This window comes from Dioscorea cayenensis, chromosome 1 (genome assembly GCF_009730915.1).
Source record: "Dioscorea cayenensis subsp. rotundata cultivar TDr96_F1 chromosome 1, TDr96_F1_v2_PseudoChromosome.rev07_lg8_w22 25.fasta, whole genome shotgun sequence".
NCBI lineage: Eukaryota > Viridiplantae > Streptophyta > Magnoliopsida > Dioscoreales > Dioscoreaceae > Dioscorea > Dioscorea cayenensis.
In genome coordinates, this window is record NC_052471.1 from 21,745,726 (window position 1) to 21,756,839 (window position 11,114).

Below are 11,114 nucleotides of genomic sequence, written 5' to 3' on the forward strand. Positions count from 1 at the left end.
GCTCATCATAAGGAAAGAACAATTCACATTCTTATTGCCCAATCACTTATCACACATCTTCGATAATGCCCCTTGGATGTCGCACCGTTCGGTCCACCAATTGAAAAGTCATCCGAGTGGGCCTAGGCTCGCCCAAGCCTAGCTTTTGAAAGAAAGTGTATGGCATGACGTTGATGCTAGCCCCTGAGTCCGCCAATGCCATTTCTTCACCTAGATTGCCAATATTACACGGAATGATGAACTTTCCCGGGTCTTTCTTCTTGTTTGGCATGTTCTTTTGCAATACCACCGAAGAAGATGCATCTAACATTACTGAAGCACTCTCCTCCAACTTCCTCTTGTTAGTCAACAAGTCTTTCAAGAATTTTGCATTCTTAGGCATTTGAGCTAATGCCACAACAAAAGGAATATTGTTGTGGAGGTACTTGAACAAACTGAAAAACTTCTTGTACTATTCATACCCTTGGTCATTCTTCAATCTAGAGGGATAAGGGATTCTCGGCTTGAAAGGTGGGGTTGCCACCTCCTTCTCTTTGCTTGTTCCCTCTTTAACCTCTATAACCTCGGGTGCGTGTTCTTTTGGCTTCTCACACAGAAGCCTACCTTCAACCTCACAACCACTTCTCAAAGTGATCGCCTTCACATGCTCTCTAGGGTTGGTCTCGGTATTGCCAAGCAAGCTTCCATGTGGCTTTTCTGTGAGAGACTTCGCAATCTGCCCCACCTGATTTTCAAGGTTATGCAAAGAGGCGGTGTGATTGCGAAGTGTAGCCTCAACTGATTCAAACCTTGTATTTGAAGATTGCACAAATCTAGTCAAGGCCTTCTCTAAATCATTCATTCGGGTTTCAAAACCTGAAACTCTGTTTTCCACGTTTGGGGCTTGTTGTTGGTAACCCGGTGGCCCCATTGCCTTTTGTGGACCTTGGTTGCTCCACGAGAAATTGGGATGATTCTTCCAACCAAGATTGTTGGTATTGCTAGATGGGTTTCCTTGAGTCCTCATGCCATCACATACAAAATCGACATTCTCAACCGAAGATGCATCACCAATAGAGATCGGGCAATCAGAGGAAGCATGTCCTTCATCACACCTGGTGCAAGTACTCATGGCTGCCACTCTGTTTGAAGTTAGAAGATCTAATTTCTTACTCAAATTTTCCACTTGCGCCGCCAATGAAGTTACTGCATCTATCTCGTGAAGACCAGCCACCTTTTTCTTCTCTTTGGCATTCCATTGGTAGCTGTTTAAACCCATTTCTTCAATAAGTTGACGGGCCTCATCGGGGGTCTTGCTACCTAAAGGTAGCTCCTACTACCGCATCTAAGAGTTGTCTTAAACTCGGATTCAAACCGTTGTAAAAAGTCTGAATAATCATCCACTCCGGGAATTCGTGTTGTGGGCACTTTCTCAGGAGCTCCTTGAACATTTCCCATGTCTCGAATAGAGACTCCAATTCCCATCTATACAAAGGATGAGATCTTATTCCTAAGCTTTGCAGATTTTCCAAGAGGGAAATAGCGGGCTAGAACAGCTTCTACCATCTCCTTCCATGTAGTAATCAAAGCTCTAGGTAATGAGTGAAGCCACTGCTTTGCTCTCCCTTTTAGGGAAGATGGGAAGGCTATCAACTTGATGGCATCATCCGTCACCCCATTTATCTTGAGCATATCACACACCTCGAGAAAGTTCTCTATGTGACTGTTTGGATCCTCATCGGCCAAACCATTGAACTGTGCGGATTGCTGCAACATGTGGATGAATGCCTGCTTTAGATCAAAATTCTGAGCTGTAATTGGGGGTCGCACATTACTCGATTGTGTGCCCAAAACTAAGGATCTAGCATAATCAAAGAGTGTCCTCTGCTGCTCATTCTGGTCTGCCATATTATCTGACTCTTCAACTTCCAAATCAGCTAGATTAGATTGCTCTTCCACAGGTCCTTTCCCTTTTCTTATAAGTGTTCTTTCAAGCTCGGGATCTCCTTCATTCAATATTGAAGGGTTCCCTCGGGTCATCAACCTGAAGCTGCACAAAGGAAAGAAAACAAATCAAAATGATGATAGAAAAGAAAAAAATGTGAAATAGAATGTATAAAGGAATAGCTAAGGAAACAAGAGTGCAAAATATCTCTAAATGCTTTTTCCTTGGCAGCGGCGGAAAAAACTTGACAAGGCTCCCCGCAAGTGCATGGAGTTGTCGAAGTAATAAATCCCATGTGAGTGGGGTATCATATCATAGGGAAAAGGGAATAAAAATACTTAATTTGCTTCGAAACTATATGAAAGATGAATAGTGATATGTGTGATAAGATTCAATTCTCATAAGTAAAACAACCCGAAAGAGAGCAAAAGTAAAGTAGAAGGTAAGGCAATCGATAAAGATGGGGTACCCGGGTATTGATCCGCCTAGGAAAATCGTTTTAAGTGTAAGAACTCTCTATTATGCTTCCTAACTAATGCAATGGTGAGTCAGGGACATCCTTCAATGCATGGCCCCGAATATAGGGTTAACCAAGCCTAATCCTCTACATGTCCCGAAGGAGAGGTTGAACAACCTCTCAACCTCGCACTCGTAAGAAGGATTGCATTAAGCTCTAGGGATTCCAAGTGATAAATCTCTTCCTAATTGTAGACCTAACCCTTGGTCCAGAAGAAAGGTTCCTAACCACAATTAAGCCTTCGATGCTAAAATCACCTCAACGCTTCACTCCATTGCACTCGCAACTAAGCCCCAGCGGAGGGTCATCCCTTAGCTCATTCACTCTAATAGATTCTACAAGAGTTACCAACAAGAACTCTCAACCCTAGTGTCACTCTAAGGGAGTATTCACACAATCAAGCTTACAAGATTGGAACTCAAATAAAACATTAATTAATTGAAAACATAATAAAAAGGTTCAATGAAACAAATACATCCTAGGGTTCAAAAATATCCAAGTACCAACTAGGGGGTTTAGCTCTCCATGGAGCTAATTACAATCAATGATATCAAATGTAAAACCAAAGAATCCATAGAAAACCCCCTTGATAGTCATGGGGATGGTCTTGTGGAGAGTCCTCTACTCATCCAAGGGTCCCTTTGTCCGGCCTAGGATACACCTCGCCGGATCTGTGCTGATGAAAGCTTTCCCACCAACCTTCTTCCAAACGGAGTGCGATGTCAGAGCCGTAGAATCTCTCCAAATCCCCAGCCAATGCTTCTCAAAACCATAGCCACAACCCTCTCTCAAGTTGGGGAAACGTTGGTGAATAGAATCTGAAATCGGGGTTAAAATCGGACTTAAATAGGGCTGGAATCGGGAATCCACACGCCCATATGGATTTTTTGTACGGGCGTGTGGAATTTAAACACGGCCGTGTGGATTCTCTGTTTTACTCCTTCTTCGGGCGGCTATGAACAGTACCTGCTATAGTGTTTATGACAATATTTGCTACAGTAGCCTACTACAGTACTGGCCCGAAACACTACCAAATCCATGTTTTCATCGAGGTAGTGTAAACGGACACACGTTTACACCATAGATCGCTTTGCATCTTCAATAAATGGACACATTGGTGAAGATCTTTCTATACATGCAGAAGCCGGAATGCTTGAATGTGACTGCCCTTGTGCCCCTACAAATCATTGTGCTAACTTGAATACAAGGAGGTTGGCACACATTCTCGTATCTTAAACCCGACTTATGTCTTCACATTTGAACTTTCTCAAGACTTCCTCCAAATGGTACATTCACGATCTACATTTGCTTCTTTCTCTATCCTTCGGCTTCACAACCCTATATGCATGAAAGTAACATAAATGCACACATATTAGTGTTAAAACCCGAGAAAAGTAATGCTCATCATAAGGAAAGAGCACTTCGTATTCTTATCACACAAGCACTTATCAAACTCCCCCACACTTAAGCTTTTGCTTGTCCTCAAGAAAAAATTAAAACATTAAAGTATAGACAAAGGAATATTGGAAGTGCCTGGCCTTAGGTTCACCATAGCATACAAAGAGAGCATTCTACAAGTAAGGGAGATTTCAACACTAAATACGAAAAATCATTGCTCTAGCTAAAAACTTTAATAAAAAAGGACAACAAACCCAAAACTTGTGTAATTATGTGAACTCACTCAAGTCAACTGATAAGTGTCTAAATGTAGGTATTTTCATATATATATATATCGTATTCATTTTGCATGTATTTTGTGTGGTTTGATGCCCATTTTGCGCTTAATTGTCTACTATTTACTTTGTAGGGCATAAGAAAGCCATGGAGAACAAGAAGATATCATTTAGACGAAAAGAGAAGAAACAACAATTTCATACCACCCCCATACCACCCAGTATGGGGGCCGTATGCACTATAGCAGCGGGATGAAATTGAAGCTGTCTGCCCAGATTTTCATATCACCTTCATACCACCCAGTATAAGGGCCGTATGGAGGCCATATGGACCTCGTATGAAGCACGAATCTAGATTATTTGAGTGCTATATGACCCACATACCACCCCTATACAACCCGTAAGCCATGAGAGGTATAAAAGCTGACTTTTAGGGTAGAACAAGAGACTTTTTCCTTTGCCATTTGAGCTGCCGCCACCACACTTCTTTGGGGCCTTTTGGACATCTTTCAGCAGAGATTCTAGGGGGAAACAAGCATACATCATCACCAAGAGGGAGAGGAGCAAAGGAGAAGGTGTTGGAGTGAAGTTCTAAGCCATCATCCACAAACTTGTGAAGCTTCATCCATTCAAGGGAATCACAACCTAGAGGGGGTTTTCATTACTTCTTTTATGTTTTTGTTTTCCTTGTATGGTTTATAAGTGCTCCTTATCATAAGGGGTTAATGACACGTCCGAATATGCGTGTGTGTACCGCAAGTGCACGGGTGTCGAAGTAATAAATACCCGGTGAGTCGGGTAGTCGAATCCACAGGGAACAGGGCTACTAGTACTAACTTCTTCTCTGCTATCTAGCCTAATGATAATGGGATAGTGTGGTGATCTAATGTGCGAAGAGATGAACACCGGAGACGAATATGCAAGGGTAAAATGGAAGGAGAATCTCAATCAGTAAAAGTCGGGTATTCGGGCAATGCTCCCCCTAGGATTCAGGTATTAGGTACCGGATAAGGAAAGTGTTTCTATGATGAGTAAGTTAAGTCATGGAAATCCAAACATAATCGGGTCTATCTCTAGATCACCGATACTAGTCCCCCACTGAGGTCCCGGTGGAGAAATCGCTCAATCTCAACACCTCACACCACATATGACCGCAAAAGCACTCTAGGGAATTCCAAGCGTGTATCCAATTCCTAAAGATTGATCCAACCCTAATTCCCGGCGAAGGATCCTAACCCCCTACAAGGTCCCGGCGGAGAAATCGAGCAATCTCACGCCTCCCACCAAATATGGTTGCATAGAGCTTAGGGAATGGAGATAGAATACACCAATCGGAGGGGAAAGGGGACACTTCACTATCTCATGACTCACCCTCTCGACCCTCTTCAATCTTGAGGTTCTAACCCTAATGTAGATCTCTCTCCCACCAAGGCAACAAATCATGTAGACCAAATAACCATAAGATCAATAAGGCAAGCAAGCATTAAACAATCAAGAATGAAACTTAATCAAACTCGGATTAAATAGAAACACAAAGCAAATCCATAAAAGATGAGAATCCTAGGGTTCACAAGCCCAAATACCCTCTAGGGTTTTAGCCCTCCATGGAGCAACACACAAAACACACCATCAATGAATGAAAGTACATTAAAACCATAGAAATAAACCTCCTTATATATGAACTGATGGCCTTGATGGAGAGCTTCGACGTCTTGAAGGACCCACTTCGAAGCTAGGTTCACCGGTGGCTTCCTTGATGCTATGACGGAGGAGGAATCGATCAAAGTTGTTGACGAAGCGCCTCCAAAGCCGCAAAGACCTCCTCTCCAAACCTTTGCCGTCTCACCCCTCAAGAACCGCACAAAAGATGAGAAAGAATATGGCAAAACGGCTATTTATAGGCCTTAGATCGCGTCTGTCACGTGCCCTCACGCACCCGCGTGGGCTGCAAGAATTTCCACGCGGCCGCGCGGAATTTCCATGCGGCCGCGCGAACAGTATTTTTACTACAGTACTGCTATAGTGAATTTGCTACGGTAAGATTTCTGCATTAATTTTCACGAAACACGGTCCAAACACTCTTCTCTTGAGGCCACATGTTCGGGCACACGTCCATGTGGTAGGCTATAAAAAAACTTTTCTTCATTGACGTATCTTTGAGAGGTCTTGCAATCTTCACAAAGAGAAGGAACATGAAGATGTGGCTGCCTTTGTGCCCTTCCAACTAATGAATTGACTTGAATCTTCTTGGAAGTTGGCACACATCTCCATGTTTATGAACTGCTCTCGTGTCTTGGTCCTTGAATTGAACAAGAACTCCCAACATTGTGTCTTTATAGCCTATCTTTGCTTCCTTTTTACTCTTCAAGGCATTCACAACCTATATGCATAAAAGAACACCAAATACACAATATGAGACATAAACCACAGTAAAATTGATGCTCAATGCATGTAAAACATATATAAAAAATATGTCTACTCAAGCACTTATCAGTTAACTTATTGTTGAGTTTGGATTTGGATGAATCCTATGGTTCATCTTGTGTAAGAACTTGGGATGTTATTCGTCATTTAATTTGATGGTTATTTGAGATTCAATCTTTCATGCCTTGATGCTTAGAATTACATGTATGGAGAAATCCATGATTCTATTATGAGTTGTATGTGTAGATGTGATCTACTCACGCATACTAGATCTAGGAAAAGATTGAAAGGGGATTCTTGTGCCTACACGCCGAGAGATCGGGTGTTGGTAGCCCTCCATTGCTAGGTTTAAGCCGAAGAAGAGTAGGTTCACTACTATTAGAGAACTCCTAGAACTTAATGTGATCATAGGTGTGTTGATTCGGAAGAAATTCCGATTGACATTCATATGGGATTAGGGGTTAGTTGCCGAGAAATAGGGGGTAATCTACTCACAAGGTCTCTAGGTCTTAACTATCATCAATGCATCTTTAAACCATCCTAGTTTGGGCCTTAACAACAACCCTAGGTGGATTCCTTGTCCAAACACTCCCTTCTCATGCTTGATACTCCCTTGTTTGTTTACATCCGTGTGCTAGTTACCCGGCCATAGGATTTGCTTAGTTTAGTTTATTTTATTTCATTTGTTCTTCTTACTAAGAATTGTAGGCTAGATAATAGATGAGGAGTGGGTAATAATACTTCCTTGGCCCCATTGAATACGACCCCTGTGTTACTCACAGGGTATTACTTGGTGATCCCATATACTTGCGGGGAAGCAATCAAGTTTTTGGTGCCGTTGCCGGGGACATTCAAGGAATATTTGGAAATCTTGTAATCTATTGCTCTAGCCATTTTTATTTTACTTGTATATATTAATTTTTTTTTGCATTTTTTTTAATTTATTTAACTTTGTTCTTTATGTATCCTCTTTTGTGCAAGGTATAATTTTCTTGCCAAATGCAAGGGGCTTATAATCGGTCAAGTTCTTGGTGTGAGCAACTACAAGGAAAGAAATTTAGTACCGAGGATGTTTTTATTGCATTGATGCGAAGCCTTGAGGCCTAGTTTTCACCTAAGGACATCAAGCTCGGGACTCATCCCAAGGTCACAAACACTTGCTTGGTTAATATAAACACCCATCCTGAAGGACAATTTAATGAATTGAGCACTATTTTAAGAGATTTCTAAGAATCCTTCAGTAGGCTAGAGAGACGGGTTGAAGAACTTGCTGAAGTAATGACCAAGAAACAACAAGTTTATAAGCAAGAAGTAGATAGTCCAAGTGCAACTATCAATGAAAATGAAGAGAATAAAAATGAAAATGAGGTGGAAGAAATCTTTATTGTTTTGGACGTTGGAAGTGTAGAAAAAGTGGCATCAATATCCCTTGAACACGCCCTTGGCAAAGAAGTGAATGAACACACCAAGCACAAAAGAGAAATATCCGGGATAGTTGAAGATGTGGGTAGGAAGTTAAAGCCATTTAAAAACCCACCTATGCCAGGGTTGGATGATTCTGGACCAAATATTTTTCCATGGAAAGCCCAAACAATGTCTATGGGCAATTTGAGAGCATCCAACATTGGTTGGGGAACAAAATTTGGGTCGGTCATTAACGCCATGCAAGAATCCACCCATGCCTTGCTTAAGAATTTCCCAACCGAAGCTATTTCCTTGGAGGCCCAAACAATTTTCTAGACTGCTTGAAGGAGATCTTACCGAAGGTGGAATAGAAGTGGAGAGGATGCTTAAGCCGTCAAATGACCCACCTAAGCCATGATTGCAGGCCTCCAAGGGAAAAGTAATTATTTTCCTTTCATGGAAGTAGCTAGGCAATCATGGTCTTCACAAGCTCATCAGCCAGGAAGGTAATTATTTTCTTTCTTGGAAGTAGCTATGCTACATGTATCCAGGATGAACACACCATTTTCAAGTCTCCTTAGGCATGAAAAAGGTACGTCGAGCTAATGACGTTAAACAAGCGCTTCTTGGGAGGCAACCCAAGCTTCAATTTCTACATTTTCTTTTTTTTGTATTTTTAGTTTGGTGTAGATTGTGTTTTTGTTAAGTGTTTTTGTTTTTCTTTTATGTTTTCTTTTTTGTTGTTTGAATAAGTTCATGCTCATTCACTTTGCACATTGCTCTCATCGATGTAATTGTGTTATATTTGTGCAACTTCTTGAGAAACTCGATGTTTTGGTGTCATTTCATGTGCTAGATCGTGGTTTTATTCATTTCAATTATTTTTGGAGAAGTCTTCAAGCTTTCCATATCATTTTTACATCATTTGAAAGCAGGATTTTGGAGTTTGGAGAGCATTTTTAAGTCATACGGCCTTCCATAACCCGTATGGAGGCCGTCTGTGGCAAACATAGAGCCAAACCAGTGGCTCGATTCTACCCCAGACGGCCCCCATAGAGCCTCCATATGGGGGCCGTATGGACCCCGTATAGGGGCCGTATGGGCTGTTTTTGCCCTATAAACCTCACTCTCTTCTCTCTCTCTCTCTCTCTTCCATTCTCTCCTTTTCTCTCTTCTTTCCATCAAATTTTGTCTCTCCTTTCTCACCCATTTCTTGGACAAATCCTCTTATTTTTCTCCTAAATCTTCTCCTCATCCATTGTGGACGTCGATCTAGTAGTTTTTCTCAAGTTTAACGCTTGTTTTCTCAAGATTTTGTCGGTATGCTCTTTAATGCCCTAGTGTTATTTTCTTCATTTTTCTTGCATTCTTGAATCTTATTTGTGGGATTTTTCCAATATTCGGCTTGGTTTTTGTGGTGTGATTGTTGTGGATGAAGTCCCCCTTGAATTTATGTAAAAATGTTTTTGATTTTCATGTTTTTGGGGAGGTTCTTTTGAAGTGAACAGTACCCATACGGCCCCATAAGGAGGTATGGACACTATACATCATATTTTTTATTGTTTCTTCATCCCATGCACTACAGTTTGAATTATATTGGATTCTTCTATGCTTGATTGGGTTTTTCATGTTTCGTAGGAATGTTGTGTATGAATAAATTGACAAGCAACCATGGAGTTATATTTACACCATACGAGTGACCACATGGAACAAGATGTGATGTTGTGATGAGAGACCTAATTCTAATGACAAGAATGAGCATGGACACTTTATTTTATTGTTTCAACTTTATTTTCTAGTTTTTATGTTCTCTTTGTATTTTGTTTTAGTTTTTGAATGATTACTCCCCATCTCTCCTTTGTAAGTTGTTGTGGAGTGATGATGTCCCCTTTTTGTCTCGCAAGGCATTAAGCGATTTTAGTGAGCTTTCCTAGCTTAGAAATCGAGGTCGGATTCGACATGTACTACTCACTAGACCTTTTGTCAGGTCATACCTCATGACGAGCACAAGATGAATTGGGGAAGTTCATTTTCACCCTCCTCAATTATTTTCATTGCTTATTCTACCATGCTTTTCATGATTAGTGTACATTGAGGGCAATGTACAACACTAACATGGGGATGGATGTATTTCATGTATTAGGAACATTTGTTGCATGCTAGTGTTACCTATGATGCCTTTGTTCATTCTTGTAAGATTCTTTTAGCTTCGATTAATGATTGATGTGAGTTACTTGTTTTTATGCTTTAGTGAATCCTGTTTTACCCCTAGTATTTTTGTGTGCACTGAATTTTTTGTCGATGCCCTGGGAAGAGCTAATGTGACTACTCTAACTCTCTTATATGCTTAACACACTACTTTGAGTACTTGGCCTTAGAACACTAAGTTCTATCCTTCAATGGACTCTTAAGAACTTCTAAGTTTTGTTGAGCTAATCCTAGTGTTGTGTCATGTAGAGTATTCTGAAGATAAGATCTAGGGTGAATGTAAGAAAAAAATATAGAGAAAAAAAAAAGAGTCTATGTCAGTATTCCTCTGCATCTGAGCATGAATGCGTCTATGTAGGCTGTAATCGAGTAGTTGGGTAGCTTTTGTGCCTAACCATCATGTGCACCCTCCAGACAGATTTCAAAATGATGTTGGTACAGTCTATGTTAGTCGGACTCAAAAAAAAAAACAAAAACAAAACAAAAACAAAAAACAAAAAACAAAAAAAAATGAATGAATGAATGAAGGATGAAATGAAAATAAAAACCCTAGTGATCTTTCTGAGTACCTACCAAAGGTTTTGATAAGAAAATGGATTTAGTTTCAAGCTATAGAATTAGAAGGATCTTGCTTGGCCGTTGAAGTAGCACTTAATAGTTGAAGGCTTAGTATTCTTTGTATGTAGAGTGATTAGCATCTGTACTGATTGAAGTCCTTAGGCTAGACCAGATTAGGGCAAATGAGATATAAAATTCACTTACACGGCACATACATATAAGGGGTGAGACAGGATATTTCTTATTATGCTTATTGACTATAACTCAACATCTATGTATCATTGCCCATTGCTTTTGGAGTCTTATATTTGTTTGATGCCAGAGGTAATGCATTTAGCCACTTTTCAGTCTTTTTGTTTTTCATGAGTTGTTTGCTTGTGGACAAGCAACACTTAAGTGTGTGGAT

General features: G+C 40.6%; 1 non-coding gene across 1 annotated transcript; it reads left to right on the plus strand.

Moving 5' to 3' along the window:
- The first annotated feature begins 1,389 nt into the window (after nt 1-1,389).
- Nucleotides 1,390-1,497, plus strand: LOC120268469. Its single transcript, XR_005538950.1, has one exon. It is a non-coding gene; the product is annotated as a small nucleolar RNA R71 (small nucleolar RNA).
- Nucleotides 1,498-11,114: the final 9,617 nt, after the last annotated feature.